The 16403-nt window shown below is 42.8% G+C and overlaps 1 pseudogene across 1 annotated transcript; it reads right to left on the bottom strand.

Moving 5' to 3' along the window:
* Positions 1–500: 500 nt before the first annotated feature.
* Positions 501–15721, bottom strand: LOC311131007 (spindle assembly abnormal protein 6 homolog; annotated as a pseudogene). The gene is made up of 17 exons: positions 15657–15721; positions 15276–15336; positions 14702–14781; positions 14508–14612; positions 14243–14416; positions 12801–12878; positions 12582–12696; positions 11045–11236; positions 10621–10822; positions 10430–10509; positions 10006–10177; positions 9708–9789; positions 9383–9544; positions 6384–6511; positions 5944–6038; positions 5592–5686; positions 501–568 (listed from the first exon to the last, which is right to left on the bottom strand). The product of its transcript is annotated as a spindle assembly abnormal protein 6 homolog (transcript).
* Between the last annotated feature and the right edge of the window lie 682 nt (positions 15722–16403).

Raw genomic sequence — 16403 nt, 5'->3', positions numbered from 1 at the left:
GTGTACCTATGATAAAAATTACAGACCTCTACATGCTTTGTAAGTAGGAAAACCTGCAAAATCGGCAGTGTATCAAATACTTGTTCTCCCCACTGTATGTACAGTTTTTACACAGCAAAACACTTCAGTAGCAATCAAATCCTGACAAATTACCATAAAGGTGTAAACTCTGTTCATCTATGAGCTGGTGATTAGCACATGTTAACCATTGAAAAGGTAATTTATCAAATTGTTGCACAATGTAAACAAGTGGAAGCTTTTCTTGGGAAACACTCGGAAGAATGTTTTTCACACTGGCTCAAGTGTCATTCGACCAGGACTACATTTTTAGCAAACCAATCAAGTGGCTTAATTACGATCCCTATTAATAAATACTTGGAAAAACATCACAGATTAAAACATTAAAATATGTTATTGGTCTTAGAGATTTCTACAGTTCAACCTCAGACAGTTGTATTCAGTGGAGTGGACATTACAGTAGTTCTTGGCTCCATTCCTTTTCAGACAGGGAAGTAAGCCTATGATAGGGAGTGCAGGCCAGGCTTGGCTTGTGGTGGCCTTGGAACATCTAGAGACAAAAGGAAAAGAAAAAAATTAAGTTGTATGTCGGACATAAAATCAGAATTTTTGTTCAACATGGTCACTGACAATGTACAAGACTGTGCATGATTTTAAAATCGACAAAAGCAATAAAAAATAAAAAACTTAAACAGGCATGTTAAGTAAATGTAAACTTCCTGCTGGCATTAATCACAAAAACAAATAACCCCCAGTGTCCACAAAGCAGGTATGGATATGGTCCAGTGTTAATTTTGGTACTCTTTTTAGATTTAGTCTAGTCAGTTATTTTGATATATAATTACGTCTTAGTCACATTTGTCATTTGAATAAATGATTGTCAAAATGAAGAAAAGTGTGGGCCATTTTAGTCAACTAAATGCCCTTTCATTTGCCACATCACATTTGTGTTGCCTCATTAACCTATAGTAAACATAAATCACTGACTTCCATGTGCACAAACATGCATAGCGTTGTCCTACCAATATATTTGTCTGCATAACATCCTATTCCTCTTCCCAACAGCAGAAATATGACAAACATAAGATTAATATTATATAAGAATTATCTGGCCAGGTAAATTCCTAATTCATAGATATTGCACATTACATACAAAACAGCCAAGTGCAGAGAGAGATCTAGCCTTGCTATTGAGAGAGGCTGCCGTCAGCAGACCTAAGGAAATGAGGTGGAAACTGAGCCACACTTACATTTACATTTTAGTCATTTAGCAGACGCTCTTATCCAGAGCGACTTACAGTTTAGTGAATACATATATATATTTTTATACTGGCCCCCCGTGGGAATCAAACCCACAATGCTCTATCAACTGAGTTACATCCCTGCCGGCCATTCCCTCCCCTACCCTGGACGACGCTGGGCCAATTGTGCGCCGCCCATGATTGTGCGCCGCCCGGCTGCGACAGAGCCTGGATTCGAACCAGGATCTCTAGTGGCACAGTTAGCACTGCGATGCAGTGCCTTAGACCACTGCGCCACTCAGGAGTATGTATAGGCAATGTATAGGTTTCTATAAGAGGAGGTCAATGTGCAAAACATCTTGAGAAAAAATAAATAGACTATGTCCCAAATGGCACCATATATATGAATGAGAGAGAGAGAAAGAGAGAGATAGAGAGAGAGTGAGAGGAGAGAAGAGAGAGAGAGAGAAAGAGAGAGATAGAGAGAGAGTGAGAGGAGAGAAGAGAGAGAGATGAGAGAGAGAAGAGAGAGGAGAGAGAGGGAGAGAGAGAGAGATGTTAACACTTCCTAACCTGCCAAATGTATGACCATATTAAAATACATATTTCCCTCAGATTATACAGACCCACAAAGAATTCACAAACAACTCCAATTTTGGTAAACTCCCATATCTATTAGGTGAAATACCAGTGTACCATCACAGCAGCAAGATTTGTGACCGCTCGCCACTAGGGCAACCAGTGAAGCACAAACACCGTTGTGAATACAACCCATATTTATGTTAATAGATTTTCCCTTTTGTACTTAAACTATTTGCACATTGTTACCACACTAAGTAGATATATTACAGTGCATTCGGAAAGTATTCAGACCCCTTGACTTTTTTCACATTTTGTTACGTTAAAGCCTTATTCTAAAATATAATAAATTGTTTTTTTTACCCCTCATCCAGCTACACACAATACCCTTTCCCTTTCCCATAATGACAAAGGAAAAACAGGGTTTTTAGAAATGTTATTAAAAATGAAAAACTGAAATATCACATTTACATAAGTATTCAGACCCTTTACTCAGTACTTTGTTGAAGTACCTTTGGCAGCGATTACAGCCTTGATTCTTCTTGGGTATAACGCTACAAGCTTGGCACACCTGTATTTAGGGAGTTTCTCCCATTCTTCTCTGCAGATCCTCTCAAGCTCTGTTAGGTTGGATGGGGAGCGTCGCTGCACAGCTATTTTCAGCTCTCTCCAGAGATGTTCGATCGGGTTCAAGTCCGGGCCACTCATGGACATTCAGAGACTTGTCCCAATGCCACTCCTGCGTTGTCTTGACTGTGTGCTTAGGGTCGTTGTCCTGTTGGAAGGTGAACATTGGCCCCAGTCTGAGAACCTGCTCCAGAGTGCTCAGGACTTCAAGGTTCTCACTGTACCTTGCTCCGTTCATCTTTCTCTCGATCCTGACTAGTCTCCCAGTCCCTGCCGTTGAAAAACATCCCCACAGCATGATGCTGCCACCACCATGCTTCACCATAGGGATGGTGCCAGATTTCCTCCAGACATGACGCTTGGCATTCAGGCCAAAGAGTTCAATCTTGGTTTCATCAGACCAGAGAATCTTGTTTCTCATGGTCAGAGTCCTTTAGGTGCTTTTTGGCAAACTCCAAGCGGGCTGTCATGTGCCTTTTACTGAGGACTGGCTTCAGTCTGGCCACTCTATCATAAAGGCCTGATTGATGGAGTGCTGTAGAGATGGTAGTCCTTCTGGAAGGTTCTCCCATCACAGAGGAACTCTGGAGCTCTTTCACAGTGATCATTGGGTTCTTGGTCACCTCCCTGACCAAGGCCCTTCTCCACCGATTGCTCAGTTTGGCTGGGCGGCCAGCTCTAGGAAGAGTCTTGGTGGTTCCAAACTTCTTCCATTTAAGAATGATGGAGGCCACTGTGTTCTAGGGGACCTTCAATGCTACAGACATGTTTTGGTACCCTTCCCCAGATCTGTGCCTTAACACAATCCTGTCTCGGAGCTCTATGGACAATTATTTTTGACCTCAAGGCTTGGTTTTTGCTCTGACATGCACTGTCAACTCTGGGACCTTATCGACAGGTGTGTGCCTTTCCAAATAATGTCCAATCAATTAAATTTACTACAGGTGGACTCCAGTCAAGTTGTAGAAACATCTCAAGGATGATCAATGGAAACAGGATGCACCGGAGCTCAATTTCGAAAGTCTTATAGCAAAGGGTCTGAATACTTATGTAAATAAAAGGTATTTATTAAAACCCGTTTACGCTTTGTCATTATGGGGTATTGTGTGTAGGGGAAAAAACTATTTAATAAATTTTAGAATAAAGGCTGTAACGTAACAAAATGTGGAAAAAGTCAAGGGGTCTGAATACGTTCCGAATGCACTGTACATTTGAAATGTTTATTATTTTGAAACTTTTGTGAGTAATGTTTACTGTTCATTTCGGATTGTTTCACTTGTGTTTATTATCCATTTCACTTACTTTGGCAATGTAAACATGTTTCCCATGTCAATAAAGTCCATTGAATGGAGAGAGAGTACCACAATCACAAGATGGTGCCGCCAAGTAGCCTATTGGCAAAGTAGTATGGGTTGCAGACCTCAGTTACGTCATTGTTATTAACGTTCCAGACGCCGCAGCCACATTGATGTCCAAAAGTAGAACAGGAGCTAATGACTGTTTGGCCCAGTGATGTAGTCGAGTCATGAAACCTAGAGCGAATCGAGTCCCCTTTGCTCAAGTCCAAGTCAGAGTCATCAATGGTCGAGTCACAAGTCCCTGTGGAGTTCCAATGCTCTAGTCCTGGTCCAAGTGCTCAAGTCTGAGTCACTGGGTCCACATTATGAAATGTATTTATTTTCCCAGTCAGATATAGTATAGTGGCAAGAGGAAATGTAGTCATAAATAGTTTGCTATCCCTTTTCCATTCTTTCTGTGCCACCAAATGTTTGCATATAGGCTACTGGTAATGTTACCAGGGCCACGTTCAGTTGAAAAACTCTCAAACGTTGCAGATAGAAAACCCATGAATAGAGCCAACATTATTCCTTATTCAACATGTCAAGAGAGGCATGTTTGTTCTACATAGACTATTTGATATCATATCCTATATCATATCCTCCTGAACGCACACCGAGGTTGTTAGCTATAGCTAGCTAATGAGGTAACATGACTGAACAAGGTGTAGCCTAAACAAATGGTAAACGGTCCGGTCCGCAAGTAGCCTAGTTTTAGAACGGCCCGAGATATGCATTTACATTTTAGTCATTTAGCAGACGCTCTTATCCAGAGCGACTTACAGTTAGTGAATACATCTTTTTTTTTTATACTGGCCCCCCGTGGGAATCGAACCCACAACCCTGGTGTTGCAAACGCCATGCTCTATCAACTGAGCTACATCCCTGCCGGCCATTCCCTCCCCTACCCTGGACGACGCTGGGCCAATTGTGCGCCGCCCATGAGTCTCCCGGTCGCGGCCGGCTGCGACAGAGCCTGGATTCGAACCAGGATCTCTAGTGGCACAGTTAGCACTGCGATGCAGTGCCTTAGACCACTGCGCCACTCAGGAGTTAAATATGCTTTATGAATGTAGAATGCGGCCCGCCAATGCACGATAGAAAGAAAAAATGTAGCGCCGGTATGATGGGTCATATCTTTTGAAAAGAGGGAAACTTGGCTACAGAACCTGTATATGAAATGCAGTGGGAAAAGTGGGAGGGTTGAGCGAGACTACAAATTCAAACAGCCTACTTTTCTACAGCCTACTCAAGGGAGAGAAAAACATAGCTAGACTATTGTTTTAGTATTAAACTCAATGCTGTTTTTAATTTCTAAAGGCAGTTTGTGTTTCTTAACCAGGAAAAGGGTAGCTACTAAAAGGCTGGTTAGCTGAGGTGAAGCAAAAGAGTCGTCTGTGCGATGTGTCTAATCAGAGGCGGAGCGGAGCCTATCTGTCCACACTCATCGCTTGCTCCTCCGCAGCTGACCAGCTGATGTAAGCTGTGTTTGCCAGGTGTGACGCTTCCTTCCCATTGCTGAACAGAACTGTGCTGCTAATAGTAATTGTGCTTATCACCGAAAAGCTCTCAATCTCTCCAAAAACTCTTGTCCAGTCTAATTAGTCCGATATATTTAGTCACAGAGATAATTTTGTCTCATCTTAGTCAACTTCAATGAAAATTAATTTTCGTATAGCTGTCATTTTTCTGAGTCTATTTAGTCAGTTATAGTCTCGTCAATTGCCACTGAAAAATAGGCATTTGACGAATATTTCTGTTGACTAAACTAACACTGATGTGGTCTTACCTCTGTTGAGGTGCATGCCAGACAACAGACCATGGAGGGGAATGCTGTCGTCTCGCTTCTCAAAGTACTTGGACTCCAATCCAGCAGGCACCCCGCTACAGGTTCAAAAAAGAGAAGGAAGAACAGAACTGTTGTGAAGGTAGAAAATAAGGCAGTAGGTGCGGACCAAAGGCAACATGGGTCTGAATTAAAGCCACAGAGATCTTGCTGATGGTGATGCACCATCCAATTAGATATTTGTATGTAAAAGTGAGCAGAGAAGATGTTCCTGAACACTTCTAAGTTAATTCTGATAGCATATAAACTCAACTAGAACCACACATGGAAGCCCCAGACAGAAAGCTGGACTCACTTCTCTTTGTTGGAGGGCTGAGGGGGATGCTGTGCAGTGGGGCTACTGTCCACAGGAGACACGCTGGGCTTGGCACTCATGGGGTTAAACTGGACCTGCAATTCAGCCCCAGGTCAACACAAAGTCAGAATTCAAACAATACAGTTGCAACACTGGCCGAGAGTTAGGGACCTCAACATATGATTCTGAGTTCTAGCTTGCTCCCTCATACCACACCTCTTAGATTTATATTGGTTCTTCCAGGATTAAATTACAGTCAATGTAAGGAAGTTAGTTGCTAATTATTAGAGGTTAGGGAAATTATCCAAATTGCTATTCATGTTGTGGCCCAAAGTAAAGTCCTGTGTCTTCGCAAAACCGCACCGATTTCAATACATTTCTAAATATAAACAAAAGTTTAATTTGAATTTCAGAGTAACAGAGGAAAGATGAGCGCCTGCCTTGAGTCCAGGTCCCTGGTTGTGTAGTGAGCAGACGGAGCGGCTGTACAGAGGGAGGCAGGAAAGTTTGGAATTTAGCATGGACGTGATGGGATAGCCCTGTCCAGCTGAGGGGGGGAAACGCTTGGCTGTCGAGCTGAAAAGTCAAGCACACAACAGTAATTATGAAGTGCTTTGAGAGGCTGGTTATGGCACACATCAACTCCCTCATCCCAGACACCCTAGACCCACTCCAATCTGCATACCGCACCAACGGATCCATAGATGACGCAATCTCAGTTGCACTCCACACTGCCCTCACCCACCTAGATAAGAGGAACACCTATGTGAGAATACTGTTCATTGACTACAGCTCAGCTTTCAACCCCAGTTCTACAGCTATACCACTGAGAGCATCTTGACTGGCTGCACCACTGCTTGGTATGGCAATAGTATCGCTCTCGATCGCATGGCGCTACAGAGGGTGGTGCGGAGAGCCCAGTACATCACTGGGGCCGAGCTCCCTGCCATCCAGGACCACTATATCAGGCGGTGTGAAAGGAAGGCACAAAAAAATCGTTAAAGACTCCAACCACCCAAGCCATAGACTGCTCTCTCGGCTTCAGCATGGCAAGCCGTATCGGGTGCATCAAGTCAGACACCAACAGGTTCCTGAACAGCTTCTATCCCGCTTCAACAGGTTTCTGAACAGTGGTCCTCTGTAGCTCAGCTGGTAGAGCACGGCGCTTGTAACGCCAAGGTAGTGGATTCGATCCCCGGGACCACCCATACACAAAATAAATAATAATGTATGCACGCATGACTGTAAGTCGCTTTGGATAAAAGGGTCTGCTAAATGGCATATTATATTATTATTATTATTATCCCCAAGCCATAAGACTGCTAAATAGCTAACAAAATGGCTACACAGACTATTTTTATTTTGCACTCTCTCTATGCACTCACATTGCCCTACATACTGGCACTCCAACACACACAAACATTCACTCCATCATTTGCGCACAGACACACAAACATAATATGCACATACATTTATACTGACTTTACACACAAACCCACTCGCATACAATCATCATATAAGCTGCTGCTACTCTGTTTATCATATATCCTGATAACTAGTCACCTTACCCCTATACATACACTACATGACCAAAAGTATGTGGACACCTGCCCGTCGAACATCTCATTCCAAAATCATGGGCATTAATGTGGAGTTGGTCCTCCCTTTGCTGCTATAATGGCCTCCACTCTTCTGGGAAGGCTTTGCACTAGATGTTGGAACATTGCTGCGGGGACTTGCTTCCATTTAGCCACAAGAGCATTAGTCAGGTAGGGCAATTAGTCTGGGCTCGCAGTCCGTGTTCCAATTCATCCCAAACCTGATTGATGGGGTTGAGGTCAGGGCTCTTTGCAGGCCAGTCAAGTTCTTCCACACCGATCTCGACAAACCATTTCTGTATGGACCTTGCTTTGTGCACCAGGGCAATGTCATGCTGAAACAGGAAAGGCCCTTCCCCAAACTGTTGCCACAAAGTTGGAAGCACAGAATCGTCTACAATGTCATTGTATGCTGTAGCGTTAAGATTTCCCTTCACTGGAACTAAAGGGGCCTAGCCTGACTCATGAAATACAGTCCCAGACCATTACTCCTCCTCCACCAAACTTTACAGTTGGCACCATGCGTTGGGGCAGGTAGCGTTCTCCTGGCATCCGCCAAACCCAGATTTGTCCGTCGAACTGCCAGCTGGTGAAGCGTGATTCATCACTCCAGAGAACGCGTTTCCACTGCTCCAGAGTCCTGAACTGACTGACCCTGTATATAGTATGCTTACTTACTTTATCGTGTTCTTATTTTTGTACTACCTTATGTTATTTTTTGTATTACATTGTTATTAATTACTGCATTGTTGGGTTTAGAGCAAGCAAGAAAGGCATTTCACTTTACTTGTGCATGTGACATTAAAACTTGACTTCTGGCAGAATGCCTTTATATGATATCTGATGGCAAACATTTAGTAGTGAATTGCATACAAGTGTAACTTCATCACTTCATGTGAGCCGCACAACAGAGACTCGCCGATAGATACAGAACGCTATGAGAATCACCGGCTCCCACTTTCTCCCGTTGTTCCATTTACAAACAAACACGTGACTGTTCCCGGGGAACTACAGTAAGCTTCATAATGTAAAATAATGTGACAGGTGAAATAAAGAACGCAATCTGCTATATCTCCTTAACCTATTGCACAAGTTGACTGCAGGTATTAACTTAAAAAGTAGCTCAAATATAAACGTTTATTTAAAAAACGTCAAATAAATAGTTGACGGCATTGACAGTATGAAAATCCATCCCGTGGCTTTTTCCAAATACCCCGGTATACATGATATACAGTCCAAGCCTACTCAGCAATATGACTTCATCTTTAACAGCGGGATGTCTGTAAGAAGGAAGTCGTCACCGCTATGCATTTTATCATATTGCTGTGTTTATCTTTAAAAGGGGCAATCTGCGATTGGTACAGTATATCCATTTTTGGACATTTAAATTAACGATATACCCATTGATTCTTGAAGAATGTAACTTATAAATGCCTCATGAGTTTAGTTCAACTGTCGTAACCCAAAATATAAGCTTGTTTTACTCCATTCTTTGTAATTGTAAACACACTGTTAGCCTCGAAACATGGTTAAAACTATCATTTTTATCCATAGCTCAGTCTATATTTGAGATTGGTTACATTTCACCAGCTCTATCCCTCAGCTGTTAACCAAATCTGTGGCAGTGTGACTGCTTTGTTGTTGTTTAAACTGCAGATTGTCCCTTTGAGATAAGTGTTCATAAAAAAAAAAAAAAAAATCATTAGTCAAAGTTTAAAGTTATAAACACTGATCTAAAGTTGGATTAACCTGGAAACAACTGCAATTAAAAACAAACACACTTCTCTTGATTATAGCAAGGCTAGAGACTGCGACCAAATGGTATCAAGCCGATATTTTACCATGTACCATGACATGCTTAGTGCTTAACATGTTGTGAGAGGCACCGCCTGTCCTCTGTCCAGCTGAGGCTGAGAGAGCTGGAGGAGTCGTCAACGTTCCAAGAGTCTCTGGCTTACTGGATAGCTGGTTCTCGTTCAGCTGTTTGTTCAGACAAATTATAACTGGGGGATAAAATGAAGCCATGTTTTGACATTATAAAAAAGGCAAATTTCTATGATAAACACGACAACAAAACAGGCATTAAAATGTATAAAAACCGTCTTGGTAAAGACAACAGCCAAAGTGCAAAATCATGTACATTTGCTTTAAAAAGACCTTCCATACCATTCTCGTTTGTTTTCAGCACCTCCCTGCTTTCGTCTAGTTTCTTAACCGTCGCCTCCAACTGCTCCTTAAATTTTGACACCTACAGAGGATGGAAAGTTACAACAAAACAGATCAATCCCAACTTGATGCAAATAAATAGGTCAATGCCCACGACTCTTTAAAACTTCGCTTGCACACGTAAATGCAAACACACATATGCATTGGGTCTTTCAGCAGCTATTTCTGCCCATTTTTCAAGTCCTCCGATTAGCATTTAAGGCAGAGGAATCCCACCGTAAAGGACAGACACATACACCTCCTCGTCTCTATGCTTGAGCTGCTGCGGAGTGTCTTGCAGGTCTCTCTGTCCCTTGTGCAGCCTCTCCTGGGTCTCCTGGAGCACCTTCTCCTGAGACACCGTCCTTCACCTTGATATTCCCCACCAGGCCCCTCAGATCTCCCTGTAACTTCTTGATGATGCCATTGGCCTGGGAAGACAACACAAGGTTGTGTCAAGACAGTACTTTATCCCCACTCTCAAAATACATGTTCCTTCTCAAAGGGGATGTGATCAGCACCAAGACAAAATTGGTTTAAATATTTGGTCTCGAATAAGTGCATGAGTGGACAAGGACTTAGTGGATTTGAACTTGACTGGGTTGAGACTGTGACCATGTATTTTCAGACCATTACTTGACATGCATAATAAAAAGCCATGATTGGAAATTCAAGTAACCAACCTTTAGGAGTTCCTCAGACAGGGATTTTACTGTGGCTTCCAGTTTTCCTATTTGGAGTTGTTTGCTTTCAGCGTTCCCTTCTACACAAACACAGTTTCTCACTTATGATTCATCAATATTAGTTTTAACAAAATCCTGGTTTTGGACAGTATTGAGGGGGGAAATGTTCTCCATTTGCCTGCAGGACTCACTGCATACCTTCTGTTGCTGAGTGGCTTCCAGCACTTCCTTGGTGCGGAGCACGAGCTGGTCCTTGTCTTTGATCTCCTGCTCCAGGACGGCCACACGCGTCTGCAGCTGGTTCACCTGACGCTCCCTGTCGTTGCATTCCGTGTCCAGTGCACCGTTCTCCCTCAGAAGAGACAGGGCCTGCTGCTTCACTCGCTGGAACCCCTGTTCTCACACAAACACTTGTCAGCAGGTTCTCGACAAAATTGGAGGGCAACATTCCAATTTCTCAATCAAATCAGGAATTGAATATGGATGTAACATTTTTCTTTTTTTTTGTAATGATATTTATCCTATGAGTGTTTCAGACTTAAATGAAGTTAATACAGTCTTCACAAAAATGGCCGATTTTGTGACATTTTCCCCATACTCTAGCTCATCTCTCACCTCTTCCAGGCCCACAAGTTTGGCTTTGAGGTCACGGATGGTGGACTCAGTCTTGTATCTCTTCTCAGTCAGGTCCATGTTGGAGGCCTCCAGCTCAGCCAGCCTGCTCTGCAGCTGCTGGGTGCTCTTCATGTGGGCTCCCTCCAGCTCCCGGCGCAGCTGCTCATTCTGCTGCTGCAACTTGGTTTGCGTCTGCACAGGGCGATGAGAGCATATCAAAGAGATAAATCACTTATTTTAGAGAGACACTATATTTACACACACAAAAGTATGTGGACACCCCTTCAAATTAGTGGATTTGGCTATTTCAGCCACACCCGTTGCTGACAGGTGTATAAAATCAAGCACACAACCATGCAATCTCTATAGACAAACATTGGCAGTAAAATGGCCTTACTGAAGAGCTCCGTGACTTTCAATGTGGCGCTGTCATAGGATGCCACCTTTCCAACAAGTCAGTTCGTCAAATTTCTGCCCTGCTAGAGCTGCCCGGTCAACTGTAAGTGCTGTTATTGTGAAGTGGAAACGTCTAAGAGCAACAACGGCTCAGCTGCAAAGTGGTAGGCCACACAAGCTCACAGAACGGGACCGCCGAGTGCTGAAGCACATAAAACTTGTACTCGATTGCAACACTCACTACCGAGTTCCAAACTGCCTCTGGAAGCAACGTCAGCACAAGAACGGTTCGTCGGTAGCTTCATGAAATGGGTTTCCATGGCAGAGCAGCCGCACACAAGCCTAAGATCACCATGTGCAATGCCAAGCGTCAGCTGGAGTGGTGTAAAGCTCGCCGCCATTGGACTCTGGAGCAGTGGAAACGCGTTCTATGGAGTGATGAATTACGCTTCACCAGCTAGCAGTTGACGAACTAATCTGGGTTTGGCGGATGCCAGGAGAACGCTACCTGCCCCAATGCATAGTGCCAACTGTAAACTTTGGTGGAAGAGAAATAATGGTTCGGGCTAGGCCCCTTAGTTCCAGTGAAGGGAAATCTTAACGCTACAGCATACAATTACATTCTAGACGATTCTGTGCTTCCAACTTTGTGGCAACAGTTTGGGGAAGGTCCTTTCCTGTTTCAGCATGACAATGCCCCCGGTGCACAAAGCGAGGTCCATACAAAAATGGTTTGTTGAGATCGGTGTGGAAGAACTTGACTGGCCTGCACAGAGCCCTGACCTCAACCCCATCGAACACCTTTGGGATGAATTGCGAGCCAGGCCTAATCGCCCAACATCAGTGCCCGACCTCACTAATGCTTGTGGCTGAATGGAAGCAAGTCCCTGCAGCAATGTTCCAACATCTAGTGGAAAGCTTTCCCAGAAGAGTGGAGGCTGTTATAGCAGCAAAAGGGGGGGGACCAACTCCATATGAATGCCCATGATTTTGGAATGAGATGTTAGACGAGCAATATCCACATACTTTTGGTCATGTAGCATATCATATATCAAATAGAGAAAAAACATGTAAGCTCTTATTCCTCCTGATGTGGAATAGACTTAAAAGGCAGTTTATAGTATGAGATATGACATGATACCTCCAGAGCCTTCTCCCGCTCCCCAGTGAGGTCCTGAGAGTGTAGACAGACAGGTTGTTTGGCTGGTCCACTCTGACCGCAGCTTGTCCAGTTCTCTGCTCTTCTCTGACAGAGTCTGTAAGACACACGTGCATAAGATGTGATTTTGATCAGAAACAAGATGTTACATCAAGGGGTTATCCAAACCTGCCTGGATTTTCATATTTCATATTGCTTTACCAGTTGTGCGTCGCCAAGCTTCCTGGAGAGATCATCTTCAGTCTTCTTCAGCCTCTGTTCCAACTGCCTGTTCTCCTCCTGACAGATCAAATGGGGGGATAACAGGGTTCAACATGATTAAATGTCAGGGACAAGTCAAAAATAATAATATTGTTTTTGTAAATCTGACAAGAAGAATATAGATTTAAGTTGTCTGAATGGACAAGTAATATATATATATTTTTAATCACTATCAAACAATTACGCCAGCATTGGAATAATATTGAAATCGATTTTTCATGTGCATAAATTAAAAAGCCTACATGTCAAAGTGTAGGTGATATGCATATTGTCTACAGCCTCATGTCCAAATTGATGCTGACATGAGGGAGGCGCCAGAAAATGTAGCTATACTATAAACAAGACTTTTAATTACATAAATATAGGCTTAACGACAGTCATGTTTGACAAATATAATGAAGGATAATTAACATGAATGTCTAAAGGCTTGATTCTGTGACATACTCGAGGCATGGTTCGTTCAGATCAAATGGTCACAAGAGCGGAGAGTGAAGGACAGTGCCTGTTGCGCACTGCACATCACCCACCTTGAATCTGAGCGGAGGCGGTCAGCATTTTGAAACTATTTAACCATAAACTTAATTGTTTAAAACCTGAAAGTTGTGTCATTTTATGAAGCATGTCTTACCTTGTTTCAAAGTAGCCTAGCCAAAATACAACCATAGAAATGTTGAGGGAATTATTTTATTAACACAGGCTAATTTGCCATTGAAACCAGCATTTCTTATGTTATATTGGTTTTCAAATCAATTTTATTTTATCGTCCAACAGCCAAAGACACAATCCTAGTCATATTAGTAACCCATGCTAGTTGATGCATCTTTAGATCTCCCCTCTTAATTTCTAACTGATATTTTCATCTCGGTCACATGAAAGCACTCTCGTGTGCGGTGCGCTTTTGAGAATGGTGTTTTCCAGCTAATTGCATTTTGGAACATTCGCGCATAGCCTACAGCCATGTGAGCATTGATGAGCTTATAATATAAATAAATAAATAAAACTATCAACATTAAGCTAAACGGTCTGATCTGTTGCATCAGCTTCATTGCTTTAAAAAAAATTATATGTATGTGCACTGCCCACAGACTGTTTTGTATCGTCCCAGGGACGACGGGACACCATTAATTTCTAGCCCTGGAGGGAATGATTTTATAAAGACAAAAAAAGTATTTGGTTGTAATTGTAGAGCTTTTGGACAAGTAAAGAAATCTGTCCTACTGGCAAAAAAAGTTAGTGTCAAGCCCTGGATAAGTTAATATACGTGGAAGAAGTTACTCAAACTGTATTATTCTGTCGTCTGTCTGGCCAGACGGATTCTCAGAGGTTCTTCATAAGTCTGCTATTGACAGCTAGCCTGAGGGAGTTACAGGAGATTCACTGACCTTTACACAGGACAGACAAATCGCCAGGTACTTCTTGATCTCGATGTCGGTGCCATGTAGGAGCTTCAGAGAGAGGTGCGTGAGGTGCTTGAACGCATTGGTCTCCACAACATTGAGGTGGGCGGGGCTGTGGTCTAATACCGGGATGATGGAGATAACAACTGGAGCAGAAACCTAGGGAAAGGAAAGCACAGACATGTCACATATCCATGATCTCAAGGCCAGTGAAGACAATTAACGAGCTGAGAGAAAATGATCTCCTCACCTTGAATACTCTTCGTCTTGATCCGAGATACACTGGTTAAGCAGGTCTATAAACTTCTGAGGAAAGGACGCAAAGTCTACCAACAGGCCCTGTTGAACTTTCAAACTGATGACAGAGAAGACGTAGGATTAGTGTATGCACACCAAATGTTACATTGTAGTGGGCACAATTACTTTGTTTAAATTAGAAGATACCTTTGAAAATCCTGCTCTGATATGGCAAGGTTGTACAGAAAATAAGAATCGGTGTCATCAGTCAGTCTCACCAGCAGATCCTATAATGCCCAAAGTTGTGTAAGCTACAGTGGCTAAGTTACTACTACCTTGAGGAAATGAGACATTTTGGAAAAGCAGAAGTGATAGGGAATCATTTTGAACACAGGAAGTGCATCGACAACTCATGTCAATCATGAAGGTGAATAAAGTTGCTACATTATGTTTGCAGGTTAGCGTTATACAACCAGGATGTGGCTGTAATGCTTGTGCTTCTCCATAGTGTTGTACCATGAAGTGAGTGACTTTTGTTGTTGTTGATATCTGTACACAGGAAGTCGACCCGCTATATGATAATGTTATATTGATGCGTATCAGTCTATTTTGAAGTTGGATCTCATGCATGCCCACAGTAGCAAGCAATGTATTTAGAGATCAATGTACTGGTTTCTGAAACATTGCTTATTCACACGAGAAAGAGGAGCGAAAATACGGGTGCAAATACTGTAGGAATAGAATCTAATCTTTCAAAATGCAAAAGGTTACGAGCACTTACCCTTTTGTGGACTGGATTTGTCGTCAACTGAAGCTCAATGCTGACTCTGATATTTGCTCTCCTGTAATGTAAAGTTAAAAAGAGGCTTTCAATGTATTTTTGTCGTATTATACAACAAAATGAAGACATTTCTCATCAAGTGCCACTCTCGGAGTGGCGAAGATGTCATTCACGACCATAGAAATTCACGTTACTGAACATGTTAGCTATATTAACGTTACCTAGGACGGTTGTCTGTCGTATGTAACTAATCACTAATGTCAAAACACGACTATGTAAAATGTATGAGCTATCTAGGCCGTAAAACATTTGTCGACATCGCTTGATATCAAACTAACTATCCAGCCAGGCAAGAAGGCTAGCAAGCGAACTAAACGTTACCTTTCTTCGCAATTTTTGCATTTCACATGCACTTGCAATCGCTTGTTGAAAAGTGTTTCTGTCATGATTGTTTCATACTCCAAAAGATGTGTCCAAAACGTATAACTTTTGTTAAAAATAGGCTCTTTAATTTCGAGTTTGGCGCTTCTCCCCCGCGAATGCCAGTTGAGGAATGCCGCGTTCAGAACATCTTGGAACTCGGAAATCTCCGACGTCCGACTCCAGTACGTTTAAGACAAGTGGGAACTCCGACTGGGAAAAATCGTTTTGAACGGTCACCCAACTCGGAATTACAAGTCGGCAACTCGAGCATCTTTCTAGAGTTCCGACTTTCTGCCCTGATGATCACTGACTTAATGATTTGGCCTCGTTTTTTCCCCAGTTGTCTTGAAAGCCCCAGAAGCATCGGCTTGAGAAAGAGGCGTAGGAAGTAATGTCGAAAAAGTATGTGCGCGTTCCAGATCGTCTAGACTGCAGACGAGTGGTGGAGCATACATTTGAACAGTTTTACAGTCAAACTACTACAACACCAAATTACCTACACGCCATGGAGCTCTACTACTAGTACTGGCTATAAATTAGTAAAACAGCATTCGCCTGGTTAACCTGAAGACTGATGCAGCCTCGTGAAATCTAAGTGACCTGGAACGCGTCCCAATTCTACGGTACTGTAGTTTGATGACGTTGTAACGGTAGGAAAGATGGAGGTTCCCACGGCAGACGGCATGGAAAAGCATATTTTGGGGA

The sequence above is a fragment of the Coregonus lavaretus genome, assembly GCF_964263955.1.
Source record: "Coregonus lavaretus genome assembly, chromosome: 6".
NCBI classification, from domain to species: Eukaryota; Metazoa; Chordata; class Actinopteri; order Salmoniformes; family Salmonidae; genus Coregonus; species Coregonus lavaretus.
The sequence above is the reverse complement of the archived record's forward strand: the minus strand, read 5'-3'. Positions and strand labels throughout refer to the sequence as shown.